Source organism: Saccoglossus kowalevskii, chromosome 6, assembly GCF_978046115.1.
Source record: "Saccoglossus kowalevskii chromosome 6, keSacKowa6.1, whole genome shotgun sequence".
Lineage (NCBI taxonomy): Eukaryota > Metazoa > Hemichordata > Enteropneusta > Harrimaniidae > Saccoglossus > Saccoglossus kowalevskii.
The window spans coordinates 15,732,695-15,756,514 of record NC_140646.1 but is presented as its reverse complement, the minus strand read 5'-3'; the positions used below and the strand labels follow the sequence as shown (position 1 = coordinate 15,756,514).

Below are 23,820 nucleotides of genomic sequence, written 5' to 3'. Positions count from 1 at the left end.
CCCATGAGAAGCGTTTTGGCGATGCAGAGTTATATTGCGCTGATCTGGGTGGCCATCTTATATTCGTCACCGACCAAGAGACACAGGAGTTTGTTGTTAGCGCTGCGACAAATGTACCAGCTGAATTCGATGAGTGGTGGATTGGCCTCACGGACAGGGAAACGGAAGGTACGCATTTAAAAAAAAGCTTATTCCATAAAGAACCTTGCCATGGACTTATAGCTCTATTTTGTACCAATTTTCGTCCTTTTCAACGAGATTTGGGACTTTTTAGTACAAAGTCCCAAATCTCTCAGACAAATGGGAACAGATGACGAGAATGAGTACATGCAGAGCTATAGACTCATATATATAAAGAGCGCAGATATTCCTTTTTATTGGAGAAAAAATATATTACAAAGTGGAAATAAAAAAATAACCATGGAAAACAAAGCTTAGTGAAGGAAAACAGTAATTTTGCTTTTTTTGTCTGCCATCGCCCACCCCTAATGGTCCGCACCTCTTTAAAAACCAAAAATAACACCAATCAAAGTTGATGTCTTGATCGATATTTTAATATTATAGGTGTATTTCGTTGGTTGGATGGTTCAGAACTGGTCTATGAATATTTCCAGGATAACGAGCCAAACGATGATGGAAATCAGGACTGTATCCATGTACGAAACTCTAATAGATATAAGTGGGACGACCTTTCCTGTAGTTCGAAATCCGCTTTTATTTGCCAGTACGACAATTCAGGTAATAAGATTCTCTAACGTATTTTACGTTTGTAAATCAGTACTCACAACATTACCATTCGCTGGTTCCGGCGTCCCTTGCCAACGGCAGGCAGGACGCAGGCAACCTTAATCGCTATATTGTTCGACTGGGCTGGGATTCCGACCCAAAAGCACGTGACCATGTGACCTAATCAGTAAAACTGTGCCAAAATGCCTTTCAATAGCCAACATGGTAAGCTTAAATCCGCTGATTCTATCGTTGAAAAAAATAATCAAAAAACTAGTGTAGACAAGGTTGTGATCAGATTCCAATATAATTTTGAAAGTCATATGAGGGGGGAAATCTTTTCTCAGGGGTTCTCCACACGTGTCAGGGGGGAATCTCGTCTTGTCTCTCTATCACGTCCCCTTGAGGTATGGGATCGGGAAAGTCACTTAAGCTTTACAGTCAAATAAGACACACACAACGAAATACGTTTCAACTCTCGTCTTAGTCGGACAGTCGAGTACTCTGTAAGACACAGCGCCCTGGGGATAAGTCCCCAAGTCTATCGCAAGGCTGACCCAAGACTAGCCCAAGACTGGACTGCCTCAAGGCTCTATAGGACTGGACTGCGTCTGTCGTGCTGTACTCGCCAAGACCATCTCAAACTCTCTTTATTCATTTTCAAAACATTAACCAACTACAAAGCAGTAAAAAGACTCTAGGGCGTAACCTTCAATCATAAAGCCAATCATACTAAGTACTGAATACGTCATATCTTTTGATTAATCGTTCACTACATTAATAATTGCGAATACTAACTGTCAGAAATAGTAGTCCGAATAGCGACGGTTATCTCGTAATTAGTTCCAAATCACTGAGTCGAGTTCCGTCCAGGACCTCGCCTGCCTAAACGATGACAAACATAACACAGCAATTCGCTAGTAATCAACTAAATAAGTCGGTCAACAGATACGGGAAAAACAAATTCATCATACACCCCTTCACTCAAACTGAGTCATGCCTCCCGGCATAACACGTTCATAAATCAAAGATACCATCATCTACTCGTCGTCATACAGGTTAAATACAATACTAATAAAAGGTATAAATCAAAAAGAATAAAACACACTGATTAATAAACTGATTATAAGTCTAAATACAATGGTTATAAAGTCACAAATATCAACGATTATAAATCAAAAACAAGGGAAAGGCTACCAATCGACTCGCTTTTCTCAAACGGTCCGCCGATGGTAACCCTTCGCTGCACTGTCTCCGTTACTAAGGTTACAAACTCTATATCAAAAGGTCAAAAAAATCTAAGGTGTGGCGGTGTAACCAAGCGATCGGCCAATCGCGGCCGTCGACAGCACGATCACGTGATTACCAGGGATGCGTCTCTCGGTTAAAGCATTGCAAAGCGGTAACTAATAAACAATGAATAAAAAGCTATTATTCAAACTCCTGTCATATACGCTTATAAACTTCAACTGAACTCAAAAGTCGTTAATCTAAACAAAAGTCATACGGCGTGGAAACGGAATGCAAAGATAAAGCTATCATAACACGTTACTCTTCTGGCAATAAAGACGGGGACAGGCTAAAACGATAGATCTACTAAGTCACATATAATCCTGTCAATCATGAACAAAAGCTTGCGTTATCAAACAATACGTATATAAGCGCACCACTTCTCATTTCAAAAGACATCACAAAACGTTACAAAGGTGCTCTCAACTCAAAAAGCGTCAGAAGTATTCCGGAAACAACACATAAACAAAAACAACTCTTAAAACGTCGATATCTCTGTACATCGAAAAATTACAAAACTCTTAAAAACACGTGGGGGAATTATTCCTCCCATCATATTCCGTACTCATAAACTCTTTAAAACTCAATAAAACTTCACAAAACTCAAAATACTGTGTTGCAAATACTTGTCCTCTGAAGCACGCTTAAATCGTTATAAAAGACCTCGCACGTCACTAAATATCAGTTCAAACAAAGATCTGGGAGCTTACATAACATATAAGTCAATACCACAAAAAAACGTTAAAAACGATAGGAAAAGCAAGCAATACATTACATTACTGAACAATAGTGTTAGGATTCTGGAAAAGAGTTCAACGTCTTGAATTACACAGTGTCCGTTACAGTGTCCAGCGAGCGATTCTCTAAGCAATACACAAATAGCTAAAGTTCTAATTGAAGTCTAAGCGTCTCATCTCTTTTCGTCGCGTTAGTACAGATCGTTCTTTCTCTTCATCTTGTCTTTAATGTCACTCAATTCTTGATTATACTGTCCTATTCGATACTCGTCCTTCATAAGGGGTTCCGAAGTCTTCATCTCTTCAGCGTTGTACATCGGTGCCATACTGTTAACGGTGTTAGTCGTCAAGCACGGTTTTGTCTCTGTGGTCGAGCTGTTAGTTCGGTTCGCAAGAAAGACGCACCTTCGCCATTTCACTATTCTTCACAGGATGTCAATGTGTGTTAAACACCTGCCCGGGATCTCCACTCACGTATGAGGGGGGAAATCTTTTCTTTGGGGTTCTCCACACGTGTCAGGGGGGAATCTCGTCTCGTCTGTCTATCGCGTCCCCTTGATGTATGGGATCGGGAAAGTCACTTAAGCTTTACAGTCAAATAAGACAAACACAACGAAATACGTTTCAACTCTCGTCTTAGTCGGACAGTCGAGTACTCTATAAGACACAGCGCCCTGGGGAAAAGTCCCGAAGACTATCGCAAGGCTGACCCAAGACTAGCCCAAGACTGGACTGCCTCAAGGCTCTCTAGGACTGGACTGCGTCTGTCGTGCTGTACTCGCCAAGACCAACTCAAACTCTCTTTATTAATTTTCAAAACATTAACCAATTACAAAGCAGTAAAAAGACTCTAGGGCGTAACCTTCAATCATAAAGCCAATCATACTAAGTACTGAATACGTCATATCTTTTGATTAATCGTTCACTACATTAATAATTGCGAATATTAACTGTCAGAAATAGTAGTCCGAATAGCGACGGTTATCTCGTAATTAGTTCCAAATCACTGAGTCAAGTTCCGTCCAGGACCTCGCCTGCCTAAACGATGACAAACATAACACAGCAATTCGCTAGTAATCAACTAAATAAGTCGGTCAACAGATACGGGAAAAACAAATTCATCATAGTAAACACAGATTTATTCTTTAATGTGATCGTAGCAAGTTACGAAATTCATAAAAAGAATGAAGAGGCACATTGATATTTTACTCCAGTGATATTGCTCAAAATTGCCCATTATTTTTTACCAGTAACAAGTTACCTAATTAATATGCATTACGAGAAATCACTTATTCATGCGCAGTTTGAACAATTCTGATCGCAATAAAACCACGCGTAGAACTTAGTCATTCCTGTAAGAAATTAGTAACACCAAATCGGTCGTCGGTTGAATTGTTTTGCATTAGACAAAATTGTAGGGCCTGTAAAGCCTATGTAAAGTTTTGTTGAGGATTATTCTGTAAAGATATCGCTGAAATGATTTCATCTATTCGTAAAAGTTACGTTGTTGCTTCGTTCCATCCAGATCGGACGGCGCCCTCTCGTGCCAATCCCGCCTTTTTTTTGGCTTGCACCACAGTCACTATATTCCTAGTAGAGTGACTGTGCTTGCACCATGACATTTGAGGCGAAAGCCAAACAATATCAGTTCCCATAAGTGGCACTTCGTAGATTCGAAACACTCCTGTGACATTAAAATAACGTAAATGGAGGAAAGCAATTTTGTTAAATGGTGGTAGTCGCCGCGCAACATGTGTTCGATTGTCATGAAAAACAATGTTTTTACATGCGTTGTGTATGTCACTATGGATCCCACATCGACGCGGCGCGACGACCACCGCCCTTCAAATCGATAACTGTTTGGTTGTGTAGTCGTCCGTCATCTACAATATAGTAACGTCTCTCAAAAATATAATCTTTGGTGGATGATCAACGCTTCGAACGGTTTTCATATTCCCCATGTATATCATAGAAGTACTTCATCAATAGAGGGCGCAACTACCGACATGATACACCCATCAACAAGCTGCATTTGTTGACAACACATCTGAAGAAAACACATCGACTTCGTGTTTTCGTCGCAGTTCGTCATCATTGTCCTGGACAGCACATGACCTTCTAGTACATACAAATGAAAGTGGAATACGATTCCGGTAAACGCCGTACGGCGCGCGGTATCGTCCAGGTAACACTCGACTATCTATTATTCAATTTTTTTTAAGTAAATTACATAAGACGCTAAAACTGGTATTTTCGGAGACAGATTTTTCTTTTCTATCCCGCGCAGTGGCGCTATAACGTCACTTGTTATTCATGACCCGGTCAAAGGAAATCGGACTGTGATCGGTTTAGAAGTACTGTGTATATCGCCCGTTTGATAAGTTGTGACTGAGGAATGAATTTTGTCGTGGTCGACTAGCTGCGGTACAAGTCCCTGGTATTGTGTACGTTTCTATCACGATACAATGTAGCCCTACGTCTAAACTAATGTTTGTCCGTTCAACCTTTACGATTATCGATCATTCGGCACGGTTATCACAAAACTCCGGTCCTCCTCTCCGTATGACTCTGCTTAAAACACACAGTCCGAGTTCCTTGTGGAGTCATAATAATTCTTTAGTAAAAACTCAAAAATTTCGCTCTATTTACTGTGACCGCAAGAAAGAATGAAACGGCGATATTGCAGAATGAGACACAGTTTTGCTAACAATATAAGCATTGTATTACACAAAGTTTAAGGGGGGAAATGGCTACATTGTGAATATTCTATTCTTTTTTGCGGTCACAGTAGACTTTCATACAGTCTATTGAAAAAAAAACACATCAACAAATAAACAAGAGGTATACAAGTCTACGGTCACAGTAAAAAGGCAGCCACGTAATAATTTGGCAGATGAAAGGTGTTTCTGTTACGCAATTTGTTTATGATGTTAACTTTCTGGCCATGGTATATTACAACAGTTTTGTTTTAACTGAAATTTTTCAGGTGAAAACAACTAATGTACCTTGTTATCAGCCATCGTTTTTTGACTCTGGTTAATATTTAATATTTGTGTTTTAAAAACGTGACCGTTTTAAAACAAATATTTGGAAGTTTTGGTGGCGGGATTTATTGCAGTGAAAACAATAAATATAACTGAGTCGAAAACTGGACAATGCGTCATTTAATACATGCCTTCATCCGCCCGCCAATCAAACACACACTTTAGAATAGGAGCATCCGGGGATTTTTGCGGCCCAGTGTACATAATCTCGATCAGTATAATTCGCGAACACCGTAACTCATCAAAATCAAGTTGAAGGGGCTTTCAACTAGGTTTTGCCGACAATGCGGCAACTTTAATGAAATTAACTTCTGAATCTGTAAGTATCTTTTAAGATTAAATCCTATCTTACAGGTAGTTGTTAACATAGTCGTATTTACACGTGATTTGGGTGTTTTAACTACTAGTAATTTAAATAGTAAACCACGTTATCACTGCATAAAGTAACATTCAAATATCGGTCACGGTGGTAGTTGTGGCATTGTAAATGAGCTAGGATGAGTCGGGGGGATTGGCACGAGAGGGCGCCATCCGATCTGAATGGAACGTTTCGACGTCAGTCGTCGGTAGCCCATCGTCAAAGCAACAACGTACCGTTTACGAACAGATGAAATAATTTCAGCAATTTCTTTACAGAATAATCCTCAACAAAACTTAGAAACATTTCATAGACAACTACAGGCTCCAAAATTATTGTCTATTGCAAAACAATTCAACCGACAACCAGTTTCACGCCACAATTTCTTGCTGGAGCCTGAGTACTACGCGTGATTTTATTCCGTTCAAAACTGCTCCATTTCAAACTGCGCATGCACACACTGATTTCTCGAAATGCATACTAATTAGGTAACTTGTCACTGATAAAAGTCACCGAAAATATTTTGAGCAATTGTACTAGAGTGAAATTTAAACGTGCCTCTGCATTCTCCATGAATTTCGTAACTTGCTATGATCATGGTAAAGAGAAAACCTATGCTTATTTTCAACAGTTAGCTGGAGTCTGATCGAAAACGTGACTTAAAAAATACATTTACATCATTTTTCCGATTATTTGTTCAGCTCGTAACGATAGAATCAAGTCAATTTAGAACAAACATGTATGCTATCGGAAATCATTTTGGCACAATATTACTGAAAAAAGGTTTTTCATTACTCATGAATATTAATTTATGCAAATTAGATGATTATTTCAACCAAACGTGTCATGCAACCCCCCCCCCCCCGGGACGACCCCCGGGACGAGTCTAGTCACGAACAATTTCAATGTATTATATCGCATTATGTCACGGTATGCACATGGTCCTCTACCAGTTATCATGCGTTATCAATTCAATTCACAAACAAAATAAAACGTTACACTACATTATTAATTGAAAACATTTTTTTTTATTATTTCATGCAATTTAAATTAATAGAAAAAAAACAATCACAAAATGTGCAGTATTTAGTCAGTCAACATAATTTGTTTACATTCAATTCATCGATTTATTTACAAATCATTCGAACAATCATGATTAAGAGAGTTTCTCACTCAAGGAGAGCACTAGTTTTAGCTCACTTTGCAAACTTTTCTCAACTTTCTACATTATCAAAATGTCATCAATGAAAACTCTGCCTGCATAGTTTTGACTTTCTAAAATCCGTTGGAAAACCAGCCAACGTTTAAGCGTATATAATGCCCATCTAAATATATTGAATAACATTTGTATGTTGACTCAGTCAATATTTCAAAATCGCCGAACACGCCAAATCCTTTGAGTCCATTTACTGTTAGCAAGTGTCCTGGTCGTTTGTAGTTGCTCTGTCAATATCCGGCTTCTTGGTATGTCCTTCTGATGATGGCAGTCCAACAGCTACCCACACTGGCACGCCAAATAAGCACATTCCGGGTATAGTAGCGAACATGTTGCGCCTCGTCTGGAAGAAAGGAAGGAATAAAAAAATGAATGACGTGAATTATTAGACAAGTTTTCGGTACAAGTATTTGGTGGTAGTAATGGATCAAATCTCAGATAACTAATAATTGGTCGTCTAAGTACAAATGAAACAATTGTTTGTCAAATATGGGCGTCGAATCAACTTTTCCTTAATACTATAATAAAAAGGGTATATTTGTTGCTGCGTCTGACTGGGCGTGTCCATATACCGGTGACAGCTAGTTAATTCCACGGACGTTCCATTCTCAGAATACAGGCAGTTCGAAACAGTTATTTTTATTTTGAATAAAAAATACGTTAAATAATTAATTGATGCATTCCAACAAGGTCATACAAAATGCAAGTTCAGTCGTACAGGAATATTTTTAGGTACGGGTTGAAACATTGTTATTATAGTCCTGCGCAGCGAGTGGAGTGATTTCATTCATATAGCGTGTTAATACGGAGTTTGCTTTCTTCAGAGTTATCCGCTCGGGTAACTATAGAATAATACCAGATTAGATTTAATTAATATGAACGACTAAAGATAAACTCACCTTAAAAGTTTGTACAGTACGTGTTGAAATGAAAGTCGCAATTCTACCAAACATTTGTTATGGGGCAATCCAATATGTATATTTGAACGTTACGAACGGTTGCAGGAATAGAGAGTTTGTGGATGCAAGAATACTGCTGTACGAAGTATACGTAGTTAATTATGTAGGCTACTGTAGCTCTCTGTGCAGGACACCGATACTGAGACACTTTCATTCACCGAGGAATAAGCGAAACAACCTTACCGCATGCGATGACAAGAATCGTCATTGTATGGAACTAATTATTCACGTATTATCCCCCCCCCCGAGACTATGGGACACCATATATGGTCTGTCGAATGTGTTTAACTACGCACTTCCCTCCCATTGGTTGCTGGACTAGTATTCAACCCAGGTATTCAACACTTTGACCAATCACAGGATAATTTATTTGTCTGGCAGGTGTAGGCTCAACTCACCTCCTATAAACAATCTGGGGCTGGGTTAGAGTATTTTACGAGGCCGCATTCCAGTCACGTGTCACTTCGTAAACAATTAAACACGAGCTGTGTCACAATTCTCACAAAAAGACAAAAAGCAGATTTTACACTGTGGTTTGATTTTGTGCTAATTACTGAACAATATTTCAATGAAATATGAATATTACTAACTTAAGTTGTAAAAAAAATATATGAAGTTCCGTGTATAAACACTAGTGTAAAAAGGCAGCGGAGCGCTATTTTAGCCAAAGCGCAAATAAAAACAATGTTATCGGGAACTAGCTTAATGGGCAAAGTAATGTTACTGTAGTAAAATGGTATGTGTGATGTAATGCTTTGGCATTATTGAAGGGACTGCACTTTTCTAACGCAAATCACGTATATCCTTATAATGCCTTGAAGTACAATTTATTGGGAGATAAATAGATTCTGATTATTTGCATTCATGAGTAGGCTTCTACCATGATAATCCTATTTTACTTTATCTACTTATTTGATTAAAAGTAACAAAAACATTTATTTTATAGATCGAATGTCTCTGGTTTGTTTAATTTGCATATTTATTCGTGAACAGTCACTGTGTCAGCTTTAGTATTCAAGTTCATATGTACGTATTCGGGATTCGAGAGCCCCTATTATACGCTCATCGTGTGCGTGTGCGTCAATTGGAACCCATATCCACGTATCGAACACGACGCGCGCGGAGCAACGACACACTTCTGGTCGTTGTGTCGTCGCAGGAAGCGCTGTCTCAGCACAGACGGTGTTGAAAAAACGCCGACCTGCAGCTTTAATGACTTCTGGTACACGAATTTCGGCCTGAAACTTTGCTACTGGTAAATTAATTCTTGTGATTGGATGACTAGCTCAAAAAGTTCAAAAACAAAACTTACGATACACAAACTATTTGTTGGGCTGCCAAAGCTCGAGTTTAAGGCTATGGAGGGGGAATTATTAAGTTGTCGACGAAGAAATATGTTCACCCTCCTCATTTTAATTATTCGATGGAAAAAAAATCTAGAATTAGTGGCGCTTTCAAATGTTTTGCATTTTAACGATTTGGTGACAATGGCGATTATCCCCCCACGTATAATAGTTCATAGATCCCGATACAGCTCTATGTCAAAGTTTGACAAACAAAGAAGGGTTCGACGTGAGCGTATTAAGTATAGGACAAACTACCAGTGTCAATCACTTCAATAATGACCCGTGATCTCCTTGTTTTTGAGGGGGAAATGGAAAAAGCATGCATACAATGGAAATTTTACGGCGGATTCCATAAACCACAATGAAAACACATTTCACCATTAAAAATCTACAAAAAATAATATCAATTTTATGATAATTTTAGATATGAACAAGTACAGGTATAGGGTAACATAATACGTGGGTGTTCATCGCAAAGCGTTTCCATAAAAATGTGTCACATCGAATCTTGATTTGATTTGGTTTATGGCACCTACTGCTTCAAATGTAAAAAAAAAAACCAAACAAATATATCTGATACTAGTAATACGTCTGCTTATCTGATACTAGTAATACGTCTGCTTTTAAAAACATACGTATGCGGTAGAGCGTATTCTCACGTGAATGCGCCAACTGCAATACGCTGATTAACCGCAACGTTTGACGTCGTCGCTTTTCTGTACTCATTTGTGTTATTTCAATTAAATGCTATGAGAAACTTCTGTAAACAAAACGTTTGATTTAATGGGTGTTCCCTTTAGCTTGGGCATATCGAACGGAACATGTTGCGAAGCCGGGTTCGAAGTATTCGACTCGGATAATGTGCAGAACGCGCCTTTTTCAAAATATCGCGATTGAAACTTCGAGATGTTCGCGCACATTTCATAACAAAGAAAGCTGCGCCACTCTAGACGTGGTCGGTTTGTGGTTGATATTGTATTAGATAAAAAAAAACATGGAGTCGTCAAAACGGTCGTTTTGTATTGGCAGCCTAGTCTGGTCAGCCTGGTAAGCCTGGGTGGCTGTGAGCGTTGTACTAACAGTGGTAGCGCCACCAACCACAGGTAAGCTCTACTTCGTTTTTAATTCTTGTTTACAAAACAATTCAACCGACAACCAGTTTGACGCCACAATTTCATGCTGGAGCCCGAGTTCTACGCGTGATTTTATTGCGTACAAAACTGCTCCATTTCAAACTGCGCATGCACACACACTGTGGTTTCTCGAAATGCACACTAATTGGTAACTTGTAACTGATAAAAGTCACCGAAAACATTTTGAGCAATTGTACTAGAGTGAAATTTAAACATGCCTCTGCATTCTCCATGAATTTCGTAACTTGCTATGATAATGGTAAAGAGAAAACCTATGCTTATTTTCAACAGTTAGCTGGAGTCTGATCGAAAACGCGACTCAAAAAATACATTTACATCATTTTTCCGATTATTTTTTCAGCTCGTAACGATAGAATCAAGTCAATTTAGATCTAACATGTATGCTATCGGAAAGCATTTTGGCACAATATTACTGAAAAAACGAGTTTTTCATTACACATGAATATAAATTTTTGCAAATGAGACGATTATTTCACCCAATCGTGACATGCACCCCCCCCCCCGGACGAGTCTAGTCACCAACAATTTCAATGTATTTTATCGCATTATGTCACGGTATGCACATGGTCCTCTACCAGTTATCATGCGTTATCAATTCAATTCACAAACAAAATAAAACGTTACACTACATTATTAATTGAAAACATTTTTTTTATTATTTCATGCAATTTAAATTAATAGAAAAAAAAACAATCACAAAATATGCAGTATTTAGTCAGTCAACACAATTTGTCTACATTCAATTCATCGATTTATTTTCAAATTATTCGAACAATCATGATTAAGAGAGTTTCTCACTCGAGGAGAGCACTAGTTTTAGCTCATTTTGCCAACTTCTCAACTTTCTACATTATCAAAATGCCATCAATGAAAACTGCCTGCGTAGTTTTGACTTTCTAAAATCCGTTGGAAAACCAGCCAACGTTTAAGCGTATATAATGCCCATCAAAGAATCAGACTCGCTGATTTTGATACACTAAGACAAGTGTCGATATAAACTAAAATTCGTATATCAAGCAAGCTATCAAGTGCGATGTGTAAATGAAGGAAGTCGTGTGGGTAATTTTGCGATTGTCATTGGATGTTAATGAGCACAATTGATAGAGAAATGTACACCATCCTTTTGAGCACTCGACGCAATTATTGTGTGAATTATCTGCGCTTTGATTTATTAAGCAACCCAAATGCACACTGTCGTGGTTCATTATTTAATCAATGCGATATTGTACGCGACCTAAAAGGAGTGAATATTAAAAATACGTGTAAATGCGTGCAACATGCATCAAGTAACACGTGCTTAAGTTACCCACACTACCCCTTTGATAAGAGCGTGAGCTGTATACATCGAATAGAACCCATATCTAACAATGCAGTCCCCGGCGACGACCACCACCCTTTCAGATCTTCTCGTGAGGGACTGTAAATGGCGATTAGGAGTGTATTTTTATAACAAATAGGAGTCGTTGGTGCAGTGTGACTTAAATATATTGAATAACGTTTGTATGTTGACTCAGTCAATGTTTCAAAATCGCCAAACACGCCAAATCCTTGAGTCCATTTACTGTTAGCAAGTGTCCTGGTCGTTTGTAGTTGCTCTGTCAATATCCGGCTTCTTGGTATGTCCTTCTGATGATGGCAGTCCAACAGCTACCCACACTGGCACGCCAAGTAAGCACATTCCGGGTATAGTGGCGAACATGTTGCGCCTTGTCTGGAAGAAAGGAAGGAATAAAAAAATGAATGACGTGAATTATTAGACAAGTTTGGGGTACAAGTATTTGGTGGTAGTAATGGATCAAATCTCAGACAACTAATAAATGTTTGTCCGAGTACAAATGAAACAATTGTTTGTCAAATATGGCCGAAGAATTAACTTTTCCTTAATACTATAATAAAAGGGGTATATTTTTTGCTGCGTCTGACTGGGCGTGTCCAGATACCGGTGACAGCTAGTTAATTCCACGGACGTTCCATTCTCAGAACACGGGCAGTTCGAAACCGTTATTTTTATTTTGAATAAAAAAACGTTAAATAATTAATTTATGCATTCCAACAAGGTCATACAAAATGCCGAACTCCGCACAGTTCGATACGCGTTACTTATCATCACTGCACAAAGCAGATTTGCATAGAACTCATTTGCATACTCGAATATGTTCGAACTACAAGACCTTGGCGGTTAACAATGTTATGCGAAAGTCACTTGGTTACTTTAATCACTTTTTAATAAGACGTTTCACGCCCTGAATCCGAATAAAATGTTTAGTAATTAGAATAAAATACACAAGACTTGCTTTAGAAAACTGCAATAATTTCCTCATATGAAAATTGGTGCTTACAAGTCTTAGTGGGGGATTTGGATTATAACACGATCTAAATCCAACGTTAAGCCTATAAACGTTCCATTGTTTTTTGTGCCAAACCCCTTTGTTAAGTACAACAACAAATATTTCGTTGGTGTTTGTGAGCTCTTGTGTGATTGGTCAATGCATGGACAGCTCTTCCACTTCCGTGTTTTACTCCCTATCAATTTGGGCCCTGTTTAACCATAAACAGTATAGTAATATAGCAACACCAATGTCAAACGCCGTATGCCCAACGTAAGCAGGGCTGGAATATTATGATGAGCAAGTAAACAATAACGTCATATTTACTTCCATGCGATGTCACTACTTTCGTATCAAACTACAAGTATCTTTCCGCAATGCGCATCTTCCGAACACACAATAGTTATCAGTTATGTTCTCGTGAACGTGGTTCACTAGTAAAAAATATTACTTTTAATATACATGTTCCTGTTTAATTGAATAAAATTAAAAGTTAGTTTCAGACGGCAGTAATGTTTCCGTACATGTTATATTCAGTCTGTACCCCGTTTTCGACAAAATATTTGAATATTTGTTTTCATGGTGCATGAATCTTATTATGTTATTGTTTACCGACTATGCTCGTTTTTTATTTTTCTCTGCCACGCATTTTTTTTTCAAACAGACTTTGAATCCGTATGTTCTCTCGTCTGTCACCATCTTGACAATAGCTCACACTCATGTCTAAGGTTGTACCCCGTTTTCAACAAAATACTCGAATATTTTAGTTTTCATGATGCATGAATCTTCTTATGTTATTTTCCACCGACTGTGCTCGTTTTTTGTTGTTCTCTGTCTTGCACTTATTTTGAAATTAACTTTCAATCCGTCCGTTTTCATGTCTGTCGTCATCTTGACTACTTATTCACACTCTTTCAAACGGAATGCATGTGTAAGTGTGTACCCCGTATTCGACAAAATACACGAATATTATTGTTTTCATGATGCATGAATCGTCAAATTTTGTTATTTTCACTGACTACACTTGTTTTTTGTTGTTGTCCGTCTCGCATTTTTTAATAGACTTTCATTCCGTTTTCCCGTTTTCACGTCTGTCGCCATCTTGACTACACGTCCAGTCTTTCAGCCTGAATGCACGTCTACCTACGTTATACCCTGTTTTTATTAATAATTTCAACAAAATAACTCGAATACTTGTGTATAAATGAGGCACGATTGTCTTTATTATTCTATTTTCACTATTTTCGGTTTTTTGTTAGCGTTTCAAAGGGTTTCTTTTACGTGACGATCAAGAAAACGCAAATCTTCGCTATTTTCGATGTTGATGCCCGGGCTCTGAATCACACACACATAGTTGTTAACATGAATTGCTGTGTCTACTGCGTTTGGATCATCTTCACTATCATTTCCACCGTCATCAAAATCCGAAAAAAAAACATCGAGCAAATCATCTACACACGGGAACTCGTGATCAGCAACGGCCATTTAGAATACCCATGGAATACCGTAGGCGACTCTCATCAACGAAATTACGCAGTCCGCTTCATTGATTGTTTAGTTTGATAATTTATAAACATATATTCAGTGTGAGACTGTTGCTTTCAAGTTGTGTTAATACAAAGATGATTTAAACTTTCCCTTCCGTTACCAACGTATTCAATATACGGAAATAGCACGTGTGTGCGTTTGCGTGAGTGAAAGATGCTGGCGAAATTTCTCGTCAGTTCTATTTATTTCGAACGCGCGTGGTCGGCGCCTTTGATTGCGTTTATTTTGTTCTTTCATTCGCGAAATCTATCACTGGCACCGTTTATTATGTCATGTCTCACAACTGAATGTCCAAGCTGACTTTGTTTTGGCTGTATATAGTTTTGTGGACAAGGGAGGTCATCTTGGTTGCCTAATTAACTAATTTAAATACCTGTCAGGCATCTCTACCTTAACGAGAAATCGAAATAAATATTTAGTTTATGTTAACGGTTAGTTTAAATCAGCTTAACTTTTTTCCAGCCTACCCTGCTACAATAGAATCGCTGGAGTTGCTTGTCCTTCCTACTATATTGTCTATGGTTTAACTCCGGGGTTACGTCCAAACGCCACCCTCTTGACTGGAGATCTGTGTTAGAAAATAAATCTTTGTTGTTGCGGTGTACGCAAGAAGATGAACTACTTATGTTTTTAACATCACTTCATCTATTAACAATTCACCCCTAGACGTGATAATTTCATTTCAATAGTAAAAATCCGTTCTCAAAAATCCAAATAATCACAACCTCACCGAAATTCATTTTCTATTCTTACCCACAAGCCACACCCAGACCATTCACCAAAACGAGTGGTCTGGGGTATACTAGTACTCTGACCCATGCCGAGGACTTCCTGTTTGTAGAACTATATGATAAATCAGATTAACTATCACGTGAAACCAAAGACAATTGTCTTTGGTGAAACCAAATGAAAATCATTCTAAAATAACGTACTTATACCCAATTGATTCTGGAAAAAAATGACATTTGCAATAATAATCGACGAGCAGGTCCGGGTAGTAACGTTCGGTTGACGAAATAGACGATACAACAGTACTGATTGGACCTACATGAATGTTACTCTATTTCACATAACCAAATGTTTTTTGCTGTTGTACATTATCTTCGGTAATAACTCCGAAAGTGAAGTCTTATATCTTTAGCAGAACGTAGCCGTTAAAACTTGCAAAACGAGCCTGTTTCGATCCATCATCGCTTAAGCAGCATACAATTTATTTATTGTTTGACTCATTTAAAAAATACGAACGGTGTCAATATTTAAAACTGCATTTTGTCTGTCTCTAGCGTGCCTCATAATGATATAGATCTTGGCCGATCGTATTTTTACAAAGGACCTGAATGTACAGCACTAATTTCACCCAACCTCCTGCTCGCTTCTGCATTTCGATTATCATTTTTAATCGCTTTTGCAACCGCCTGTTGAATAATTTTCGCTTATTTTTTCGAGCGCGCGAACCCAGAAATATCGCCCGTCTGCATGCTCGCATTTTAAATACATGGCCGTGGCATCAATATGTTCCTGGTGTATCTGCTCTCTGCCCTAAAGAGTTAGCATTGCCTGTATCACGTAATTGTCTCGATAATCATGTTGTTGAAACGATATAGCAGCCCTGGATTCAAACGGAACACAGTCCCGCTGTACGTTCGCGAACGAAACAAAGTATGATGGTTTGGAAGTGTCGTTCGAAATTAAATAATGGTTAATACTCATTGAATCCTCAAACTTTAGCACTAAAACAACCATTTCGACAACTCATGTGCCAGTGTTCAGTGTTCAGTGTTCAGTGTTTGAACAAGCGGTCAGTGTTTTTAATAAGCGAGTGAGGAAAAAAAAGGATAAAAACATGGTCGTGTTTCCGGTCGGAAATTAAGTGATATGTTATAAAATGTTATAAAAGCGAAATATTGGGCGAAATGAGTATTGATGCCCATTTATAGCTTGACATGCGTCATCAAATGGGGACATGGTTAGAGTTGGTAGTACCATGGAAGGTACTAATCCATGGTAGTACCAATACTAGTATACGCGGGTAGGGAGTCCAGAAAGGGAACAGCCAGCATCCCTTTTACGGGAAAACGTGAAATCTCGACGGATTTGTTTCGTACTCACATGTAATATTAGGTTTTGCGGGCTTCTGAGTTCAAAAATGATGACTAAATCAGCTAAAAAGCAAGCGTTTAGCAACATACCTATGCAGAAGTTGGTTTGCCAGTACTTAATCCATTTTTAACACCTAGGGTACTCTATTGACATTGGTTGTTTATTTCATGGATTTGGCACTTGAGGTAGCTGATAAGCCGTGTCGAAAACGTGCACAAAACGACCATTCTGTGCACGTTTTCGACACGGATTAAAAACCAGTTGTAAGCACAAATTTTCATTTGCTAAATGCCAAAGCATTATAATGTACAATAAATGAATAACTTCATACATTTTCTAGAATCTTTGTGTTCTATGACTGTTAGACGCGGAAAATTGAACCCGGTCAAGCCAGAAATAGTATTGAAATATTCACCAGAATACAAGATAAACGGAAATGTTAGGAAACCCCTTTCAGTGAAATTAATCTTCAATGTTTCTTTCCCAACTATATATACGTTAACAGAACGGTTTTTTCCTCCAAGTTTTAGTGTACCACGTGCGCCATTTCACCACTATAACATTACCTCGCAAAACATAGTTCGCGATAAAATGGTCCGTATTTACGTTTTTACTGAAGTCTGACATTAATAAATAGTTCGGATGTCACATACGTTTTTTTCCACTTTTTGTAGTACGTTTTCAAATGTAACAGCTACAGCAAAATGGCCGTGCGTAGTGAGGTGATTGACCACAAAATTGAAGGCTGCCTGTGGCACAGACACTATTGCGTAAAACGCAAAGGCCTCTGGGAAGGAGATTGACAAAATGCAAGTTCAGTCGTACCGGAATATTTTTAGGTACGGGTTGAAACATTGTTATTATAGTCCTGCGCAGCGAGTGGAGTGATTTCATTCATATAGGGTGTTAATACGGAGTTTGCTTTCTTCAGAGTTATCCGCTCGAGTAACTATTGAATAATACCAGATTAGATTTAATTAATATGAACGACTAAAGATAAACTCACCTTAAAAGTTTGTACAGTACGTGTTGAAATAAAAGTCGCAATTCTACCAAACATTTGTTATGGGGCAATCCAATACGTATGTTTGAACGTTACGAACGGTTGCTGGAATAGAGAGTGTGTGCACGTGGATGCAAGAATACTGCTGTACGAAGTATACGTAGTTAATTATGTAGGCTACTGTAGCTCTCTGTGCAGGACACCGATACTGAGACACTTTCATTCACTGAGGAATAAGCGAAACAACCTTACTGCATGCGATGACAAGAATCGTCATTGTATGGAACTAATTATTCACGTATTATCCCCCCCCCCCGAGACTATGGGACACCATATATGGTCTGTCGAATGTGTTTAACTACGCACTTCCCTCCCATTGGTTGCTGGACTAGTATTCAACCCAGGTATTCAACATTTTGACCAATCACAGGATAATGTATTTGTCTGGCAGGTGTAGGCTCAACTCACCTCCAATAAACAATCTGTGGCTGGGTTAGAGTATTTTACGAGGCCGCATTCCAGTCACGCGTCACTTCGTAACAATCAAACACGAGCTGTGTCACAATTCTCACAAAAAGACAAAAAGCAGATTTTACACTGTGGTTTGATTTTGTGCAGTTGGTCTACTTTTTCACAGATAAATTGTTCATAAAAACGGCGGTTCGGCAGTCAATTGTTTCCGCACTGCTAAGCGTTTGTTTTTAGTGAGAAAAAAATCATCATATGTACCTCCGCTCTAGACTGAGTAGTTATAATTTTCATGAAGTAAGCCATAATAACAGCGTGAAATATTTGAAGAAAACCCTGTCAGTAAGGCCGAACAACACCATACTGTCGCTACGCGATGCTAAGTGCAATTTCATTTGTATGTAGACTAAAAAAAATACACGCATAATGTGTTTTATTTTCCATTAATAAATTATATGCATTTCGCTTATTCAGTCATTGTTTTACTGAATGATAGATGAAACTTTTGTAGAAATAAGGTGGTCGTAAAATTGTTTAATTGACAATCAGTTTACACTGCTGTATTGCGTTAAAGGACGATCTACTTCAAGAAAGTTGAAACTTTTGAACTTCAAACACACATTTTATTGGCTTTTTATTTGTTAATTTCTGCTGTTTCAAAGATTTAATTATGTATTGTATTAATATGCCAATTACTAAACAATATTTCACTGAAATATGAATATTACTAACTTAAGTTGTAAACAAAATATATGAAGTTCTGTGTATAAACACTAGTGTAAAAAGGCAGCGGAGCGCTATTTTAGCCAAAGCGCAAATAAGAACAATTTTATCGGGAACTAGGTTAATGAGCAAAGTAATGTTACTGTAGTGAAATGGTATGTGTGATGTAATGCTTTGGCATTATTGAAGGGACTGCACTTTTCTAACGCAAATCACGTATATCCTTATAATGCCTTGAAGTACAATTTATTGGGAGATAAATAGATTCTGATTATTTGCATTCATGAGTAGGCTTCTACCATGATAATCCTATTTTACTTTATCTACTTATTTGATTAAAAGAAACAAAAACATTTATTTTATAGATCGAATGTCTCTGGTTTGTTTAATTTGCATATTTATTCGTGAACAGTCACTGTGACAGCTTTAGTATTCAAGTTCATATGTACGTATTCGGGATTCGAGAGCCCCTATTATACGCTCATCGTGTGCGTGTGCGTCAATTGGAACCCATATACACGTATCGAACACGACGCGCGCGGAGCAACGACACACTTCTGGTCGTTGTGTCGTCGCAGGAAGCGCTGGCCCAGCACAGACGGTGTTAAAAAAACGCCGACCTGCAGCTTCAGTGACTTCGGGTACACGAATTTCGGCATGGAAATTTGCTACTGGTAAATTAATTATTGTGATTGGTGACTAGCTCAAAAAGTTCAAAAACAAAACTTACGATACACAAACTGTTTGTTGGGCTGCCGAAGCTCGAGTTTAAGTCTATGGGGGGGGGGAATTATTAAGTTGTCGACAGAGAAATAATTTCGCCCTCCTCATTTTAATTATTTGATGGGAAAAAAAATTCTAGAATTAGTGGCGCTTTCAAATGTTCTGCATTTTAACAATTTGGTGACAATGGCGATTATCCCCTCACGTATAATAGTTCATAGAGCCCGATACAGCTCTATATATGTCAAAGTTTGACAAACAAAGAAGGGTTCGACGTGAGCGTATTTAGTATAGGACAAACTACCAGTGTCAATCACTTCAATAATGACCCGTGATCTCCTTGTTTTTGAGGGGAAATGGAAAAAGCATGCATACAATGGAAATTTTACGGCGGATTCCATAAACCACAATGAAAACACATTTCACCATTAAAAATCTACAAAAAATAATACCAATTTTATGATAATTTTAGATATGAACAAGTACAGGTATAGGGTAACATGAGACGTGGGTGTTCATCGCAAAGCGTTTCCATGAAAATGTGTCACATCGAATTTTGATTTGATTTGGTTTATGGCACCTACTGCTTCAAATGTAAAAACAAACCAAACAAATATATCTGATACTAGTAATACGTCTGCTTATCTGATACTAGTAATACGTCTGCTTTCGAAAACATACGTATACGGTAGAGCGTATTCTCAAGTGAACGCGCCAACTACAATACGCTGATTAACCGCAACGATTAACGTCGTCGCTTTTCTGTACTCATTTGTGTTATTTCAATTAAATGCTATGAGTAACTTCTGTAAACAAAAAGTTTGATTTAATGGGTGTTCTCTTTAGGTTGGGAATATCGAACGGAACATGTCACGAAGCCGGGTTCGAAGTATTCGATAATGTGCAGAACGCGCCTTTTTCAAAATATCGCGATTGAAACTACGAGATGTTCGCGCACATTTCATAACAACACAGAAAGCTGCGCCACTCTAGACGTGGTCGGTTCGTGGTTGATATTGTATTAGATAAAAAAAAAATATGGAGTCGTCAAAACGGTCGTTTTGTATTGGCAGCCTAGTCTGGTCAGCCTGGGTGGCTGTGAGCGTTGTACCAACAGTGGTAGCGCCACCAACCACAGGTAAGCTCTACTTCGTTTATAATTCTTGTTTACATGTAATGTTATCAAATTGAAATTCCATCGTTATCGTCTCATCTTTCCATGATGCTCACCAAATACAATAATTAAGATACATGTGTGTTTGTGTGTATACGTGATGTCTGAATACAAAAACGCAGGATACTCTTATTCCGTACTTTCTGTATTTGTTCCCATTTTGACCCTTCAGTTTATTTTGAGAATGTCTGTATTTCTGCTTTAAATAAGAAACTCGTGCGATGAGAATAATATCGAGTTTAGATCGTCGTGTTTGGAATTCGTCACCCATGAGAAGCGTTTTGGCGATGCAGAGTTATATTGCGCCGATCTGGGTGGCCATCTTATTTTTGTCAACGACCAAGAGACACAGGAGTTTGTTGTTAGCGCTGCGACAAATGTACCAGCTGAATTCGATGAGTGGTGGATTGGCCTCACGGACAGGGAAACGGTAGGTACGCATTTAGAAAAAGCGTATTCCATAAGGAACCTTGCCCTGGACTTATAGCTCTATTTTCGTCCTTTTCCACGAGATTTGGGACTTTTTGGTACAAAGTCCCAAATCTCTCAGACAAATGGGAACATATGACGAGAATGAGTACATGCAGAGCTATGAACTCATAGATATAAAGAGCGCAGATATTCCTTTTTATTGGAGAAAAAATGTATTACAAAGTGGAAATAAAAAAATAACCATGGAAAACAAAGCTTAGTGAAGGAAAGCAGTAATTTTGCTTTTTTTCTGCCATCGCCCACCTCTAATGGTCCGGACCTCTTTAAAAACCAAAAATAACCAAACACCAATCAAAGTTGACGTCTTGATCGATATTTTAATATTATAGGTGTATTTCGTTGGTTCGATGGTTCAGAACTTGTCTATGAATATTTCCAGGATAACAAGCCAAACGATGATGGAAATCAGGACTGTATCCATGTACGAAAATCTAATGGATATAAGTGGGACGACCTTTCCTGTAGTTCGAAATCCGCTTTTATTTGCCAGCATTGCCAGAAATAGACAATAGAATCTGGTCAAGTAGAGATTTCCTGTCTATCCACCCTGTGTCTATCCAATTGCAGTGACTATAATTACATGCAAAATTATTCAAGACAACGGATGATGTCATAGACTTTAAAGGTCTATTGTTTAGCCTAATTGAGAGTCTATTGTTACATTAAGTAGTTCACAGCTTGGGGTTGGAAACAATAGTAAGTGAGGTAATCTTTTGTTTCATTTGTTCAGTGCATACTTGTATTTGTCAGCTGATCATATGAAGCCATGTAATAAATGGTTGTGGTTACCAGAAGACAATATACCCTTAGGTACACTCTTAAGATGGCATTGAAGACAGTCACCTGTTATATACTTTATACAAAAATATGTGGACAGACTAATCTTGTTAATATCATTGTGGTTGTCAATGGCGATTGGTATGCAAATTACGTTTGTCTGACGCATTATAATACAAAAGTCGAGACTGTCGTGGAATAATACACAACTCACGGACAGACAGTGTGATGAAACCCCTTCTTTATAAAGAGGAAAAACGGCTGATACAATATATTGATCTTGTGGTCTGACCTTCAGCATCAAAAGCAGTATGGCGATAGTAGTTCACGTTCGAAAAGTGGGATAATTTTTAACATGAAATAACGGACATAAAATAAATCTTGATTCAGGTTACTTCCTGTTGTTAATTGGATAAAAACAGTTATATTTGCTAACAACTGGATCGTACATCTGTGTAAAAAATGCATGAATTTTAACTCTAATTTGGGCAGCGAATACTGCGTCTACAACTGCGTCAGCTGCGTCGCCGTGTTCATTGAACCAGAGAGTATCCAGAACGAAGCAAACAAACTTGAACAGTCACCTGCGTTACTGCATTTTCCTATTTTTAAAAATAGAGTCTGGCACACAATTACATATCGTCCATTGGTAATACACTGGGCCAGTGTAGAATTTATCATCAGGTTTTACGGCAAGTTGGGCATTTAATGGTGGAGATTTAATGGAAACATCTATAACATATCGAAAGCTTGGAACGTCACCTGTCTATTACGAAGCACACAAAAGTGAAAAAATGAAAAATATAAACTCAAAATTAAATTTTGTTTTAATATATGTTTATGCAATGCATTCTCTATGGCACATCCTGTGATGTTTATTTGACTGGGAAACACTGGCCAGGGCGGAAGTCGGCCATCTTGTCCACTCATTTCTGGCGATGTACTACAATACAGGTAATAAGATTCACTAACGTATTTTACGTTTGTAAATCAGTACTCACAACATCACCATTCGCTGGTTCCGGCGTCCCTTGCCAACGGCAGGCAGGACGCAGGCAACCAGTAATCGCTATATTGTTCGACTGGGCTGGAATTCCGACCCAAAAGCACGTGACCATGTGACCTAATCAGTAAATCTGTGCCAAAATGCCTTCCGATAGCCAACATGGTAATCTTAAATCTGCTGATTCTATCGTTGAAAAAAATAATCAAAAAACTAGTGTAGACAAGGTTGTGATCAGATTCCAATATAATTTTGAAAGTAATATGAGGGGAGAAATCTTTTCTCTGGGGTTCTCCACACAGGTCAGGGGGGAATCTCGTCTCGTCTCTCTATCGCGTCCCCTTGAGGTGTGGGATCGGGAAAGTCACTTAAACTTTACAGTCAAATAAGACACACACAACGAAATACGTTTCAACTCTCGTCTTAGTCGGACAGTCGAGTACTCTATAAGACAAATCGCCCTGGGGAAAAGTCCCCAAGACTCTCACAAGGCTGACCCAAGACTAGCCCAAGACTGGACTGCCTCAAGGCTCTCTAGGACTGAACTGCGTCTGTCGTGCTGTACTCGCCAAGACCAACTCAAACTCTCTTTATTCATTTTCAAAACATTGACCAATTACAAAGCTGTAAAAAGACTCTAGGGCGTAACCTT

The 23,820-nt window shown here is 38.4% G+C and overlaps 2 long non-coding RNA genes across 2 annotated transcripts; both read right to left on the bottom strand.

Annotated features, from left to right (window-relative positions):
• Positions 1 to 7,160: 7,160 nt before the first annotated feature.
• On the bottom strand, positions 7,161 to 8,563 carry LOC146741820 (uncharacterized). The gene is made up of 2 exons (XR_014929685.1): positions 8,271 to 8,563; positions 7,161 to 7,714 (listed from the first exon to the last, which is right to left on the bottom strand). It is a non-coding gene; the product is annotated as an uncharacterized LOC146741820 (long non-coding RNA).
• Positions 8,564 to 11,460: 2,897 nt separating this feature from the next.
• LOC146741819 (uncharacterized) lies at positions 11,461 to 18,099 on the bottom strand. The gene is made up of 2 exons (XR_014929686.1): positions 17,812 to 18,099; positions 11,461 to 12,541 (listed from the first exon to the last, which is right to left on the bottom strand). It is a non-coding gene; the product is annotated as an uncharacterized LOC146741819 (long non-coding RNA).
• Between the last annotated feature and the right edge of the window lie 5,721 nt (positions 18,100 to 23,820).